The sequence below is a fragment of the Corapipo altera genome, unplaced genomic scaffold (genome assembly GCF_003945725.1).
Source record: "Corapipo altera isolate COAL_440 unplaced genomic scaffold, ASM394572v1 68, whole genome shotgun sequence".
Taxonomy (NCBI): Eukaryota; Metazoa; Chordata; class Aves; order Passeriformes; family Pipridae; genus Corapipo; species Corapipo altera.
The window spans coordinates 1,332,074-1,349,096 of NW_020884919.1; the positions used below are offsets into that span (position 1 = coordinate 1,332,074).

General features: G+C 47.5%; 1 protein-coding gene across 6 annotated transcripts in view; it reads left to right on the top strand.

The window, feature by feature from the left end:
• The window catches only part of CACNB4 (calcium voltage-gated channel auxiliary subunit beta 4), a 75,770-nt gene that overhangs the window by 11,703 nt on the left and 47,044 nt on the right, over positions 1 to 17,023 (top strand). The window lies entirely within an intron of this gene.

Here is a 17,023-nt window from a genome sequence, read left to right on the forward strand (position 1 = left end):
CCCCCCCCCCCCCCCCCCCATTTTATGTCACTTTTTTTTAAGCACAATTATTTCTATTCCTGTAGAAGGTGTCCCTGCCCGTGGCACAGGAACAGGATGATCTTTAAGGTCCCTTCCGACCCAAACCAGGCTGGGATTCTGTGATTCACTTCCACATCCAGCACAGTCAAATATCACAGCACTTGATATCAGGCCCTGGCCATGTGTGATCCAACCACTGACGAGCTCTGAGTTCATTCCCAGCACTAATTCCGGGGGTTTGGGGAAGCTCAGCTAAATCTGGCTTTGAGGTGGCAGTTTTTTTCCCCTTCAGTCCTATTTTTAGCACGTGGTACCGTGTATTTTAATACAACCCCCACACAGAGCACACCGTGCAGATGGTTTCTGACTCCCCAGTGCCCCCTTTCCGGTGCCACTCATTAGTTCTGTTCCCTCCATGGAACTCCTTTGGCAGGGGGTAAAACCCTTTTTGTGCCTCGAAAGCACTTTTTGTTTTGCACCTAAAAAGTGACTTTTCAGGGTTGGGCGAGCTTCAGTTATTCCTGTGGAAACAAAAACGCTGTGCAAAGAGAAAAAAAACAACCAAATTTCAAAGCATTTTGGGGAATCTGTGACCACCTGGAGGGAGTGGCTGTGAGGGAGCAAGGAACAGATGCTACCACTCCTGGAACAGCAGATCCCGAGGGATCCTCCTGGATCTGCCTCCCAGACTTGCTGCAGGGTCCATGGTTGTGGCAGCTGGGACTTGGTTTGAGCTTAAGGAGGTTAAACTGGGCTCAGAGGGGGGGGCTTGCCCTGAGCATCTGTGTCACATCTCAGATTGCCATCATAAAATCCCAGAATGGTTTGGGATAAAAGGGACCTTAAAGCCCATCCAGTGCCACCCCCTGCCATGGGCAGGGACACCTTCCACCAGCCCAGGTTGCTCCAACCTGGCCTTGGACACTCCTAGGGATCCAGGGGCAGCCACAGCTTCTCTGGGTAACCTGTGCCAGGGCCTCCCCACCCTCCCAGCCAGCAATTCCTTCCCAAGATCCCACCTAAATCAATCCTTATTCAGCTTCAGACCATTCCCTGTGTCCTGTCCCTCCATCCCTTGTCCCCAGTCCCTCTCCAGCTCTCCTGGAGCCCCTTTAGGCCCTGCAAGGGGCTTTCAGGTATCCCAGAGCCTTCTCTTCCCCAGGTCCAGCAGCAGTGGACATTAATATCCTTGCTTTTCTCTCAGGTAGCCAGCATAATAATCTTCCAAAATGGGAGGTCTTGACAATAATAAATCCTGTGCCTTCCCTGAAATGGGGTCAGGGACCCTCTGGGGTCAGGGCCCAGTCCTGGTTTGTATCCTGGAATCAGCTGTTGCTGTGTTTGTGTTCCCACCTCAGTCACTCATCACTGGGATCTGACACAGGGGTTGGTGCAAACACCTGGGCTAGGATCTAAAACATCCAGTTCAGGCTTCAGAAATGCCTTTTTTGGTGTTTGGTGCTGCTTTTTATCTCGTATGGCCCCACAAGTTGGACTGACTGCTGTGAACAGCAGATTAACTCAGGATGGGCTCAGCTTTGTGTTGATGCTCTCCTGCTTTTTTTGGTAGTTCTTCCACCCTCATGCCTTCAGCTGAGGTATTTTTTAAGGACAGACACCACCGAATTCCACTGGAATGAAATATCCAGAAAAAACAGGAACAGTGTTTATGAGACTTTCAGCCCTCTGAGCCATCCGTTCACTTACAGAAAAACTCAAAAATTACATTTTAAAAGCCCCTTTTCACAAAATCCTTCCTTTTTGTCTGGGGCCAGATGTCCCTGGAAAATCCAGGCTCACCTGGAGAGGCCAGGTTTTGGGAGGTCGTTGTGGATACAGTTCCTGAGGGTCACAGTGCCCGGGGCTGGAGACTGGAGGGTTCTGTGCTCTCGTGTTCTTGTCCATCCTGAAGATGAAGATGATGAAGATCCTCTTGGTTTACTGAAAGTGTTTCGTCTCTATCGAACACAGGATTCTCATTTCTTTATAATCTCAGATAGAGTCGCAGGAAGATGCTTTTCCAAGAGAATTCCGTGCAGGAAAGCGATTAAAAGGGAGAATTCCCTGCCCGGTGTCCGCGCAGGGCGAGGCGGCAGCAGGGGCTGAATTTCTGGGCTGAAACTCTGCAGTTCTGGGCAAAGCCACAGGGTGGGGATGTCAGTCCAGGGCTCGCTGGAGCTCCCGAATCCTCCGGCACCCAGGGCCGGGTCCTCCCGGCCTCGTGTCCTTCTCGGGGTTGGAATGTGGTCTTCATTTCTCGGCTCAGGGACAAACAGCACGAGCACAGCATAATTCATTCCCGAAGGGTTGCTCCCGCTCGTGTTTCGGGGGAATCATTCGCAGCGCTGTCCGTAAAATCCCGGGGTTATCCCGGCAGGGAGGAGTTGGAATTGCAAGGAATGCTGCTGCCTGGGATTCCTGAGTTTTGTAGCCCAGGTAAGAAAGGCACAAATTCTCACTCTTGCCTTAAATGGAGGGTTTCAGAAACACAGAATCCCAGACTGGTTTGGGCTGGAAGGGACATTAAGGATCCTCCAGTGCCACCCCCTGCCACGGGCAGGGACACCTTCCACCAGCCCAGGTTGCTCCAAACTGGCCTTGGACACTTCCAGGGATCCAGGGGCAGCCACAGTTTCTCTGCCCAACCTGGGCCAGGGCCTCCCCACCCTCCCAGCCAGCAATTCCTTCCCAATATCCCATCTCTCCCTGCCCTCTGGCAGTGGGAAGCCATTCCCTGTGTCCTGTCCCTCCATGCCTTGTCCCCAGTCCCTCTCCAGCTCTCCTGGAGCCCCTTTAGGCCCTGCAAGGGGCTCTCAGCTCTCCCTGGAGCCTTCTCTTCTCCAGGTGAACCCCCCCAGCTCTCCCAGCCTGGCTCCAGAGCAGAGGGACTCCAGCCTTGGAGCTGCTCCGTGGTCTCCTCTGGATTCTCTCCAGCAGCTCCACGTCCTTGTGCTGTTGGAGCCACTTCTCCTGGAGGTATTGAGCTCCCAGGATGCACAACCCAAAGGGAACATTCAGCAATTCCAAAGCATTCTCCAACTTCCTAAATGAAATATTTCCCATTCCATTAAGCTACAAAAGGGGGGTGTCCATCCCAATTCCTGGGCACAACTCCCAGCACTTTGTGGTGCCCGAACTGAGCTGCAAAAACCCACAAAACAGATAAAAAACTGTAAAAAAAGAATTGATAAATGCAGTCAGTGGAAATGACCCCATTTGTGCTGCTTTGGCACCACAAAACTGGGAGAAATCCGATCAAAATGGTGCTCCAGAGGTGGATTTTCCCAGCAGAATTCAGCTCATCCCTTGGTGTGCCACAAGGAAAGCTCTTTAATAGGGAAAAGGAGGTTATTCCTCCCATCCTGGGCTTGGGATTCCTGTGGGGAGAGGCCTTATTTTCACCCCAAAGGCTGAAATAAAAGCACCTGGTTGTGTTTGAATCACAGCTTCCCCACCCCCCCAATTTTCCAGGTTCAGCTTCTACTCCTGACCAGGTGTTTTGTTTTGATTTTTTAAAATATAATATTTTATATTTAGATTTTTAATTTTACATTAGATTATATGTTAGATAGATGAATTAATAGTTTGTATTAAATTTTGACGTTACATTCAAATTTTATGTTTAGAGAATAGAAATTAGTATATAATATGTGTTACGTTATAGTCTTTATTTTTAGATATTTAAAGATCTTTAAATAAGGGAAGATATTTACATAAGATACTGAAATAAATAAAGATATTTAATTTTTTTTTTTTAAATCCAAGCCTGCCTGGCCATGGAAGCCAGGGAAGCAGGGATGTTTATTCCTTATCCTAGACTAGGAGAACTGGGAACGCTGGTGGATCTCAGAGCCTTTGCTTTTTGTCTTCTTGGAGCCCTAAAAACATTCAGTGATGTCAAATCTCTGCTTTCACCCACTCCCCCCCGCTCCACGTTGTGGAACACGGGGAAAATCTTGGAGCTGCTCTAAAGATGGAATAGTTTTGAGTCACGGAGACAGTAACAAACACTCCCACACGGAGTCGGGCCTCCTAAATAATCCTAATTGCTCCACTCGGTCACATTTGGGGATTTTTTTTTTGGTTTGTTCATTAAATGAGGAGCCCCAGGAAAGCTGCAGCTCCTGGGCTGAGCTGGAGGAATAGTAAAATAGTGTTTATTTATTCCGTTTGCCCAGGATTCTGCAGCAATTATGACGAAACCAATTTATTCCGGATTCTGCCGATTGCCATGGAAACCCACATCCCAAATCGCAGTGTAAGGACACTTAGCATGAGAGAACCAGGGTTTAGCCCTTATTAACTGATTCAGGCTGGAGATTTTGGGAAAGGAATCCTTAAAATGGAGGCGCTTCCCTGTTTAATTGCAGCCGTGCTTTAACACTCCCGGGAAAAGGCTCTGGCTCGGAGCATCTCTCCCAGGAAAACCAACCTTTGGCTCTGCAGAGCTGTGCTACAGCTCTTTGACTTTTCTAACAGCAATTAGTCAGGGAGGACAAGTGGCTGTTCCAGGCAGAATTCCCAGGTTGGCAAGGCAGCCTATTTTTAGGGGCCCAGCTCTGAAGTCCTGCGCTGTGGCTCCAGTTCAGAGCTCTGAGCTCAGGGAGATTTGGGCTCTGGGATCCATCAGGGCTGGAATGGTCTCATGTGGATGTGATCCATGAGGGGGTGACAACTCCAGGGATTTAGGGATAGAATATTATCATGGAAAAGCCCTCTAAGATCCTGGAGTCCAACCATCCCCCAGCACTGCCCAGGCCACCACTGACCCCTGTCCCCAAGTGCCACATCCACAGGGCTTTGAAATCCCTCCAGGGCTGGGGACTCCAGCAGTGCCCTGGGCTGGACAACCCTTCCCATGAAGGAATTTTCCATCATATCGAACCTAAACTTTACCTGGCACAGCCTGAGGCCGTTCCCTCTCCTCCTGTCCCTTGTTCCCTGGGAGCAGAGCCCGACCCCCCCCCCGGCTCCAACCTCCTTCCTGGGAATTAAAGGGAGCCAGAAGGTCCCTCCTGAGCCTCCCTTTCTCCAGGTTGAGCCCCTCAGCTCCCTCAGCCCCTCCTGCTGCTCCAGACCCTTCCCAGCTCCCTTCCCTTCCCTGGACTCTCACAAGCAAACCCAACCTCAGCTGTCCCCCCTTTCTCTCCGGGGATATTTGTTGTAAAAAGTGCTTTGTAGCTGTGGCAAAACAAACTTGTTTGCCCCCGTTGTGTTGGCCAGAAGGTTCTGAGTTAGAGCTGGGATGGATTTCTTTATCATGTTCCTCTTTCTCCAGAGGTTGGAGTGTTCAGGAAAGCTTTTGGTGTCACAGCCCTCGTGGGGAAGCTGAAGGACTTTCTCATCCTGTCCATGTTTTGCTCATCATTGGTGTATAAATAGGAGCTTTCTGCTCTGAGTCATCCCCTGGAGGAGCTGCAGAGGGAGGTACCAGGGCATCCTGATAATGCCTCACTGGCTTTTCCATAGAATCTTGGCATCATTAAGCTTGGAAAAGACCTCTAAGACTGTCAAGTCCAATTGTCCAACCATTTTTGATTAAGATCATGAACCTGTACAGACCTCAAAGCTCATCCAGTTGCAACCCCAACTCCTTCCACTAGCCCAGGTTGCTCCAAGCCCTGTCCAACCTGGCCTTGGACACTTCCAGGGACTGGGAGTCCCCAGGTTCTCTGAGAATGCTCTGTGAGGTTGAAATGGAGACATAAAAACACAACCTATGTTTGAAAATGCACTTTTTCATCGCAGATCTGGGGCTCGGTGCAGAACTGAAACTCAAGCTCAGGGGGTGTTTTCCCTCTGCCCAAAGCACCTGGTTTGCCTGTACCTCCTAATTTAACCAAAACATGGTGCTCCTCCTATGAAGAGACCCTTGAAATCCTTCCCTCCCTTGGAACAGCTTTCTAGGGAAGGATCCCAAGCCGTTTTTCCCACGACACACTCGGTGCGGTGCCGTTTCCTCGTTTTAGGAGGTTATTTTAAGTGGCTTGTGTTGCTTTGTAATGGCAGGAGCAAGTCAGTAATTTAGTGTTCTCACAAACACCACAGCTTTTCATTGTGTGGGTTCATTTTTGGGTGACTGGACCAAATCCAGCCTGGATTTGGCCGAGAAAAGGAGCTTGTCTTGCTCACGTGTGTGTTCAGTGTCCTGTCAGAGATGCTGCAAACCAGGGGTCAGGCCTCTAGAGCTGGTAATTAATGCCCCCACGTTAATTGGCACTTGTTTCAGGTGCTGGACTTAGTTGAAACAAGAAGATGACCCCCTGCATGAGGTGTTTCTGTGCCCCAAATGGCCACGAGGTGCCTGTTCCATCGTTAAATGTATTTATGGGGTTGTCTGTGCTGGGAATCACCTGGGAGGGTGATCCCAAAGATGGCTTTGGGCTTGTTTGCTGTTCCTTTGTGGTGGGCAAACAGCTTTTCCTGGAAACTGCTTCTCAGATTCCTAAAACCAATGGTTACTCTGCACTGTGGAGGTTAGAAAGGCAGAAAGAAATTTTGGGAGCTGTTGGCTGCCAGTGCTCAGCAGGGAGAGGAGGAATTGTCTGCAGAATATTCCTCCTGGAAGAGGAATATTCTCATCCCCCCTCCGTACCTGCTCGTTGGAGATAAAGCCATTTCAAGGCCTGTTTGAAATTAAAGATATTTGGTGTTTTAGGGGATTGTTTTCCTGAATGTCTCAGCCCCACCAAGCCCCACCCTGAGCTCGATATTCCCAGTTCAGAGTGTAATTCAGCTCAAGTCCCTTGTCACCTCTGCCCTGATCACCTCCTCAGCTTCAGATCCATAAACCCCAATTGGCTGCACAAGGAAGGAAGAATTCAGGGCTTTCAAACCCTGGGAGCACAAGTGAGTGGGAAGGAAGGAGCCCACTGACAAAAGAAGCTGCTCAATCTTTAATATTTGCTTCCTGCTGCTCTGAAAATATTGGAGGCATTTTATTAGAAGTATTTTATTTGTATTTTTTTCCTCCTGTAAAGCTGCTCTGCTGAGCTTGGGTTAAATTCCCTGGCTATTGAAGTGTGTTAACACCTCTTGAAGGACCACTCCCTGCTCTGGCAGCAGCAAATTCCTTTCAGGAATAGCCCTGGAGGGATTTATGGAGATGCAGGAGTGTTGGAATAGCAAGGCAGGAATACCAGGAGCATCACGCAGCAGGAAAATGCTGATTCAACCTTCTTTCATCGTGTGTTTGTTGCTTTTGTGCTCAAAGCCTTTGTGTTGGTGAGCTCTGTGGGTCCTTCTCCACCTTCCCACGGGGCAGGATTGGTGCCCTTCCTTTATTTTCCATGGAGGACTTGCCCCACAGATCATTCCAGGGCATCCAATTCCAGTTACTCTGCAAGTATTCAGTGATTCCTGCTTCATGTTCTGGGTTTGGGATGGTACCTTCCCCACCACTTCCCTCTGGCCCTGTTACCTCTGCAGTGCCCTCCTTCCATCCCACCTGGATCAGGGCTGGATCTGGGATGTGATCCAGGCTGAGTGGGAAGCAGAAGTTGTTCTGCTTGGGATCATCAGGGATCACTGAGAAGGGGGTGGGATTGGGGTGATCATGGAGGTCCCTCCCCCTGGACTTGCCTTGAAACTCAAGATCAAGCCTGACAGGAGCTGATGGAGAGGAGTCAAAACCAAAGACTCCAAACCTTTTAATGGAAAACAGAGTTTTCCAAGAGAATGGATGATGAGGAACACCAGTGGGTTTGTTTTATTGGATGCAGGACAGGTTTTGGGTGGGATCTGACACTCTCAGGCCATGTGGAGGCTTCCAGTGGTGTCTGTGTCACCTCCTGATGTCCGGATTGAAAACCCTTGGAGTGAGAGATGCCTGGGGTCCAGCTGGGAAGGAGGACACTGGGAGCCTGGTGGTGTCCCTGTGGATTTCCATTTGATGGGAAGTTGATCCCAGCAGCCTTTGCTCAGGTGCTTTGAAGGGAACGAAGGCCACAGTTCCCAAAAATCAGACAAAACTCCCTGAGCTGAGCTCCCTGATGGGATCTGGGAGGTGCATTTTGGTGCTGAGAGAGACCAACCTGGGAGCAGCTTCACCTCCACACGCTCAGGAGCTGCACTTCCAAGGAGAATTTGAATATTAAAATCAAATTTTGGCTTTTTCCCCTCTGGATTTGCTCCATGCCCAGCCATTCCTACTTTAATCCAGGTCAACAGAAGTGACTTCAGAGTCTCCCAGCACCAGCTGGCTTTGGAAAACCATCCTAAACCCACAGCTTTCCAGGAGCCAAACCTCTGCCTGTGCAAGCCATGCTGGATTTTAGGGAAAGCTCCTGGTACATCCACTCCACCTGCACATCTATTTCTATTTTTATTCTATTGAGGAGAATTTTTCGGAGTCTTTATCCCTATTTTTATTCTGCTGAACCAAGAGGTGGCAGCAATATTCCCTCCTAAGGCATGTGCTGTGTTTTACACTCCTGTGAGGTTTAATGGCAACAATGAGGGTTCAAGTCTTTTCATTTCTAGGCCGAGCTGGAATAAACCCAATTTTCCAGTATTGCACCAACGTGTCTGAAAATAATGCTGATGAAGTGTCAGGTGTAGACCAAAAAAGGTTGGGTTTCCTTTGGCTGCACAAAGGAATAAATACCATAATTGAGTAAGGCCTAATCTCTTATTCTGCCCATCACAGCAGCTATTTTGGGAGAGTAAAATGCAGTGGAAAACATGTATAGAATAATGTGTCAACTTTAGGTCTTTTCCTAAACCCGCTCCTGCCACGGGATTAAGGCTGAAAGCAAAGATTTAACTACATCCCTTCAAATTCTGCTAAGCAGAACTACAGCAGTTGTAATATTCAAATTAATATCCAGCCTTTTTTAAGGGTGACTTTCCAAGTTCATCGTTGATTTTTTTTAACAGAGCCTGGAATTTTTCTACATTTTGGATAAATTTCTCCTCCTATAAATTTTCGAGTTTTATCACCTTTTAATTCCCTGCTCCCTCATCTGGACATGGAATTAAATTCTGAGAACATGAGGTTCTGATCTGCTTCTCTCTGGCTCCTCATGAATATAGGCAGGGAGGGCAGAGCTGCCATTAGTTATTATTCTCCACACTTCCCATTAGAATATTCTCTTTTCTGCTTGTAACTCTCTCAAACTGAGCTGTTCAAGCTGAATTTTTCCATTAATGATTTTAATGCCCACTCCAAACGTGATAGACACTTTTTTTTTTGGGGGGGGGGGATGACACCATGGAAAATATTAGACCCTAAATATTGATCCCTCTGCATTTGTTCCTGCTTTTTGTTTCCTGTCTCGTAGGCAGTTTTAGATGTGGGACAGAACTCTCCTCTCAGCAGTCTATTTAGGGTTGGGGTTTTTTTAAGGAATCTCTGTAAGGATGTTGTCAAAGGCTGGAATAAACTGATCATTCTGTTCTTTTTTAATGCCTGACTGCAGGGTTTGGGAGATTAGGGAAAATACGTGTCTGGAACTGCAGAGGGAAAATATGGGTGTTTTTAAGTGTTCAGAGCATCAGGAATTACCTGCTTTAATCGAGTTTCCAGGGCTTGGAGCAACCTGGAGAATGGTAGGTGTTCCTTAGGGTGGAATTAGGTGAGCTTTAAGGTCCTTCCGACCCAGTCTGGGATTCTGGGATTCTGTGAACTCCATGAATTACATCCCAACATCCCCTGCACTGGGGCATCACGTCAGACTGGGAATTTCAAAGCTTTACTGGCGAGTTCAAACATCTCTGCCTAAAAGCCGGGTCACAGAATCCATTCCCTGCTCCTTTAGAAGCTCCTCGTGGGTCAAACCCCTTTTCCACACGGGGTTTGTGGGAGCTGTAGCAGGGATTTGGGCTGTGCTGCTGCAGGGCTGTTGGCAGCAATGGGGTTTCTCTCTGGTGAGCAAAAGGCAGAAGGTGTTGTCAGTCAGATTTGTGAGAGGTGTCTCACAGCACTGCTGGAATGAGGAATGTTTGAGATGGGAGTGAATGAGGTGGGAATTGTGGGTGTTGGTCACCCTGCACAGAGCTCAGGTGCCTCAGTTCATCCCAGATTCCCACCAGTGCCCAGGGATCCCTAACTCTTATCCTGTCCCAAGTCACTGCTGTGCCTGGATGTGCTGGTGCAGATCCCACCTGGACTGTGGAAGAAGAAGGGGGATTTTTTGGCATCTTGGTGTCTGTTTGGAGCTGAACTACCCCACACCGAGTGGCCAGACCTGCAGTCCTCCTCCTGGAAATGTTCCCCTTGGTTTCCTTCAAGAACTGCCAGTGGAAGGGAAGGAACCTCTCAAATGGAGACACAGCAGAAACAGAAACAGGGCTTTTCCCTGTTGCTGGGGAGTCCCACAAAGATGACAATCAGCCATCATTTCCAGCATTTTCACCCAGACTGTGTGTCCTGCTCCTGGATGGGGAGAACATCACAAAGTTCCATCAGGTACATAAGGAAGGGTCTCCCAGAGACTCCACAGGCAAGAACTCAACTTCCTTGAATCTGCAGAGCTAAATCCGTGACTCTTTGTTCTTCTCCACGCAGTTCCCAAGGAATTCTGACTAAGTATTTAAAGAAACCAGGTTCCATGAGTGGTTCCTCATCCATTGATCTGTTTTTTCTGGATCAGTGTCTCCCCTTGGACGGGTGTCATGGAAATGTACTGAGCTGAACTGAGGGCTTTCCTCCAGTCCCTCACCATGGAATTCTAAGGGCTGTGCTGCAGTGTGTGATAACTGGATTATAAAGCAGAAGGAACTGCAATAAAATCAAGCTAATCAAGCTTAAAATCAAGCTTACAATCCCTGTAAAATCCCACAGAGAAGCAGCAAACTAGAGATAAGTTTGAGCTGTGTTTGCCTTGTTTTATTTATTTATTTCTTCCTTTAACCTCTGCGGAAGAACAGCAAATCCTTCTTAGCACTGGGACTTCAAAGCTCTTTGTCTGACTCCTTTTCAGACACCCTTTGTCTGAGTCTGTTACCGTAAATACAAAATAAAAGTTGTAGTTTTACTGGTTTAGCTAAAGAAAAAAAAATCTCCAGGAGATCTTGTGCTTTACAGCAGCTGGAATTTCATTTTGGACTCCCAGGGTTGCCTCTGTCCAGCTCCAACTGCTCACTCAAAACTTTATTTTCTCTGAAGAGCTGTTGCTTGATACTCATAAATTATCAAAAATATATTTTAAGCGACCTTCTTATGAATGTTTATTGACAAAAATGCAAATATTTGGATGCATTTGGGAAATTTGCACTGACCAGGAGCTTTCTGGGCTGTGCCTTCCGTGAGACTGGAAAATCCTTCTGCTCATTGCTGTGTAGTGGTTGGACGGGATGTAGCTGATATATTCCCAGGACACTTCCAGTGCTCCTTCCCTGTTACAGAATCCCTGCAGCTTTGCTGTTCTCAGCCCCAGGAGGGGGATTGTTGCCCTTGGGGTGTGTGTTTCAGTCCTGCTTTCCCACTCCTTGGGTAAAGCAGCAGCAGCTTCCCATAAACTCTGTCATCGGCTCTCAGCGATGCTTTCCCATCATCCCAACAGTTTCAGCCCGAAGTGTTGTGCAGAAACACTCAGCATCAGCACTTCTGGCAGCTCAGGAGATTGATTAACATCCAGAAGGAAAGCAGAGGAGCTTAAAATAAGAAATAAAACAAGCCCTTAATCCTTTGGCCCACACGGTTCTTGGCATGGAAGATAAAGACGTGTGTCTTCTCTAAAAACAGAACCAGCCCATCTCCCTTCCAGCCAAGAAATACGACACAGTGCCAGCCACAAATCCACTCTGGCTTCTCAAGGTGGAGCCTGGAGTGGGATTTGGGAGCTTTCCAGCAGCCTGGTGGGCACTGGGGTCTCCGTGCTCAGTGTGGGGATATCCCCACGACCTCACACGTAGGCCCTTCATCCCAAGCTCCACGTCTTTCCGAGGGATCCCCGTGTTCACACAGGGCTGGAGCTCTGGGCCGTGACTTGGAGCATTTTGCAGGTAATTTGGGATTTGCTTCGCTCCATCCTGTGCACCAGTGGAAGGCACAGTTGGAGTTGGCTGGAGCTGTTAAAACCTCGGAGCACATTCATTACCTGCCTCGGGAGGTGCAGAGAATCTGCTCTTCCCTACCAACAACCCCCTGGAAGGCTGTGGTTATGGTTCCAATTCCCTGCAGCTCAGCTTCCTCCAAATCCCCGGGAAAGAGGCGTTTCACAGGCAGTTAAATATAGAGGATACCTACAAATGTAGCCCAGTTACCTCTCGTTGTAGGTGCTTTAAAGCAAGAGGAAGTGCCACTGAAGTCTTCACACTCGCTGTAATTATAGCAGCCTTTATGTAACAGAGTCAGAGAACTGTGCTTTGGAATAGGTGGCACCTCACTTCCTCCAGAACTTTCAAATTAGGCCCTGCCAGGCTAATTTATTACTTGAAATGCAAAGAATTAAAAGCACGGCATCCAGCAGTCTGTTGGAATAAAAGCTTTAAATCCACAGAGCTTTCCATGCCAGGACATATCCCAAACGGAATCCTCTGTGCCACGACATATCCCAAAGAGCAGAATCCTTCCTTCACAATCCCTCTTTCTTTTGAAGCAGAAATCCATCCTGATTCCCGTGGTGGCTTTGAGGACTGGCCAGTACCACAAATTCCATCCTTTTTTCTTTGCTTGGTCAGATGTTGGAAAACAGGGATCTCAGGAGGTTCTCCTGCCCCCACCTCCACCCCAAGGCAGAGCTGCTGCCACTGAAGCAGATTCTCACCTATTCTGTGTTATAAAACAGAGGAGGAAGGAGAGAGGGAAAGAAATGGCTTTGCAAGGAGAAGGGTTAAGGAATTATGTATTCCCAGAACATGCTGAGTTGGAAGGGACCCACAGAGATCATCGAGTCCAAGGCTTGGCCCTGCACAGGCCCATCCCCGTGTGCCTGAGAGCAATTGGGCTGTGCCAGATAACTTAGGAGAGTGAGGCACTGGCCTCCTTCCAAGGGATGGGAGCAGGTTGTGCCTGCGGCGGATTGCCGGGGAATGCTGACGGGCCTTTTCCCTGATGTTAATGGAACAGGTCCTTGGGCTGCTTTGCTGCCTGCAACCAGAGCAGCATTCCAGGGGGGACAGCAATTTGCTTCCACGGGCCCCAGGATCCCGGCCAGGGAAGATGAAACCCAAAGTTTATGTTCCATATGAGGGATGCTGATGGAGAGGGCGGGTTTGGAGTCCTCTGGAAGGAGTGGATTCACATCCAAATGTGCCATTAACGTAAGCACTAATGCTTTTGGTTAACGTGCCCTTGTGTTCTGTGGGAATTCTGCCTCGTTGCTCCCAAGGACTGTCACAAACCCGGGACCGTGACCTCACGTGAGAGCAGGGAGAGGCCCTAAAGGACTTCCCCGCCTTGGGGTTTTGTCGCTCCGGGGTCGATATTCCCGTCCATCCTTCTCTCCCCCAAAAACGAGGCATTACGCCCGCAGTGCTGCTGCTCTGCTGGACTCCCAGGGAGCTCCTGCTGGTGAGATCCCAGGTGGCAGTGGGATTTGTTGGAGTACAGAGGAGAGAGAACTTGCTGACTTACATTGCTGTTGGCGCAGTGCGGTGCTGGGGCGTTCCCTGACTTGGCAATCTGGTGCCATTTATTCCAAGAGCACTTTGCTGTGTTTATGCAAATAGTTCATTGCTACATGTCCTGAAAGAACCCCACAAGTGCTGTCATTTGATTGAGGAATCATCAGATCAGGCTTGAAATAAAATTTCCCGTGGTTCTGTGTTCGTGCCATGGGGGAAAAAATAAAACCCCAAACCAGTATTCCCACATTTGGGTAGCTCAGAAATGGCTAAAGAATTGATACTTTGGGATAGATGGATGCACATCTCAAGGAGGTTTCCTTTGTACTCGAGAAAAGGTGGGTTCTAATAAAGAAAAAGAAGGGTGTGAATATTTCTAGCGGCATTTTCTGGAATCAGATTCCATTTGCTGTATTGACCCAGGGTATTGGAGGGAGTGGCTGAGCTTCCTTTACAGTGAGGCAGCTGATTTTACAGAATATTCTGGGTTGGAAGGGACCCATAGGGATCATCGAGTCTGACTCTAAAGTGAACGGCCCCTACAGGGATCAGAGAAAAAAATGTATGATGCAGCAACTGAAACCATTCAAAAAACTACATTATTTAAAGGGTTAGACCTTGCAAAGCCTCAGTTCAGCTGATTTCCCTACTGGACGTTTCTTGGATAAATCACCTCATTAAAAATGGCCTTTGATTTAGAGTTCCCCCATATACAGGGATTTGTACTTGGGCATTTCAGACACGTGGCTGGGAAAAAAATTAGAAATACAGGAACTCTTGTATTTTTATTTTTTTTTTTTGGCTCTGTTGATAATTTTTTCCAGCTCAGACCATGAAAACAAGTCTCTCATGTTCACACACACACAAGCTGATGGGTTTGGATGCTCGTTCCTTTAGTGTCAGCCAAGTGCAGAGCAAAGCTGACAGGTACCAGAGTCTTTCTCTGTGGCCTGAGGCGGTGGAATCCCCTGTTTAATAATATCAGATCATCCGGATTCTCTTTAGGAAACAGGCCAGGGGTGATTTTGATCTCTCCAAACCTCACTTACTGCGTGACCCTCATCTTTTGTTGCAGTGGGTTATTTTTTTTCGTTCGTTTGAGCCGCTCCTTGGGGAGCTCAGCTCCAAAAGATGGAGCTTTTAAGTGTCTTCCTGTTGTACCCTTTCCATTTTGCTGAGCCATTCTAGAAGTTGAAACCAAAGAGATTTGACTTTCTGGAATCCCACAGAGATGGCCACCCATAAATCCAGTGCCTTGCACAAGGGAATAGGGGTGGCTTGTCACTGAAATAAATTTGGAGCTATTTTCCTTACCCTGTTTATCCATCTTCCCCTCTTCAAACCTTCCCTGCTCCCTGCTTCCGAGCCCCATCCATCCCTCTGTTCCTTCAGTATATTTATTATATTTATATTACTTTTCAGACGACTTACAAGGGCTGGATGTGTCCCTCTCTCACCTCGGTGCGTTACCTCCTCTTGGATAAATTAACTCATAATATTCAAAACAGCCTTTAATCCAGAATTCCTCTATAGACATGGATTTGCATTTAAGATTTTAGAAACACGGCTGGGGGAAAAACTGAGAAATACAGGAGTTCTTGCAATTGTTTTTTGTTCTCTGTTGATAATTTTCTCCAGCTTTGACCATGGAAACGGGTGTTCAATGTGGAAGTTTGGGCTGACTCAAGTTTGCTTTGTCAGTTCAGGTCTATCCCACATCCTCTCCCTTGTGCTGGGAACAGGGTGTTGTCCCAGGAGGGCAGGATTTGAGGATGCTGGAAGGGATTCAGACCCCCCCCCAACCCCAACTGAACAGCCCCATCACTGCATTTTAGGCACCCAAGTTAAATTCTTGAAGTAGGTTGTGCAGTTTTCCCTTATGTTTAGATCTTTCCCGAGTACAATCCCAATTTAATGAGCTGTGTGTATTTTTATAGCATCTTTTAAGAGCCTTTCAAGTTGAGTCATTAAATATGTATTTTTAATAACTTCTGTGTCTTAAAAGCACAATGTGAAATGTAAGGACTGGAAATCAAATAGTGATTCCCCTGACTTGTGACTTAAATTATTTCATTACAAACCCATGTGAAGTTCAGACACTTTTTGTTCTTGTGATTTCAAAGCATTTTTTTTAAATTTTGAGTTGACAAATGATTCTGATCATTGATTGTTTAAATCTGTAACATCACAGATGTTCAAGGTGGGGAGGGAACCGGCTTTGTAGCACAAGATGTAAAAATTAACTCTTGTATAGGGAGTTTAATGAACATTTTAAAGACCATCTTAGAGCTGAGATCCTCCTTCAGAAGAAGTACTAACTTGGGAATAATACCTAGCATAACTTCGGGGAACCTTTGATGAAATTTGTAAGAAACTGTGAATATGGTAAGAATAACACCTTTGGCTTTACTTCAGATGTTTTTTGACACTTCCCAAAGGATTAGTGGGAACTCTGCAGAACTAAATGAAGCTTTTGGAAGGAAAAGTAAATGAAGCAAATAGAAAAGGCAAATAGGAAGCATTTGTGAACACAGCAATGTTGGATCAGATTGCACTGAAGATGAGATTTAAAGTAATTGTTTTAATAAGGATAGGAAGTAAATTGTAAATTAGTCTCATCATTATTTTTTAATTATCTATTGACTTTTTATTCACGTAGTGTTACACCAGAAGCTTCAGTCTTAAAGCTCCAGCAGGAACCAGTTTAGAGATTTTGTCTCTTAATTGAATTGTAAATAAGTTTCAGACTTCTGTTCTTTTAATTTTTGGTGTTCAGGGTTTGCTTTGCTTATCTTCTTTTAATTCTTGGTGTTTAATCTTAGTGCCTTAGTGTTTTAATTCTTGTTTCCAGACATGTTGTGTGGGGAGTTCTCCTCAGAAACAAACTGCTGTTCTCTGGGCTGTATTCTGTTGTAAATAAATCACAGAGTATTTAGGGTTGGAAGGGGCCTCTGGAGATCATTTAAGTCCAACCAGGGTCACCTGGAGCAGGTGACACAGGGTCGTGTCCAGGTGGGTTTAAGATGTCTCTGGATTAGGGAGACTCCACACCCTCCCTGGGCAGCTGTTCCAGGGCTCTGCCACCCTCTGTGGAAAGAAGTTCTTATTTGTGTTGAAGTGAAACTTGCGTTTTAATTTACGGCCACTGCTCCTCGTCCTATCCCTGGGCACCACCAGAGTCTGGCACCATCCTCTTGGCACCACCTGCCTCTGAGGTACTTATATCCATTAATGAGGTCCCCTCTGTCTTCTCTAGACTAAGCAGATGCTGTTTTATTACAAATCAAATCTATTTGACTGTAAACCAGATATATTTTATTGCAAATAAACACCAAATCGCCGCCGTTGTTCGCCCCCCCCCCCTCCCTGAGGGCACCGGCGGCCGCCGCCATCCCCGCCGGGAGGCGCCGGGAGGGGGCGCCCGCGGGCAGCGCCGCTCGCGGCCGGCGCGTCTCAGCCAATGGCGAGGCGGCAGCGGCGCGGCCCAGCCAAT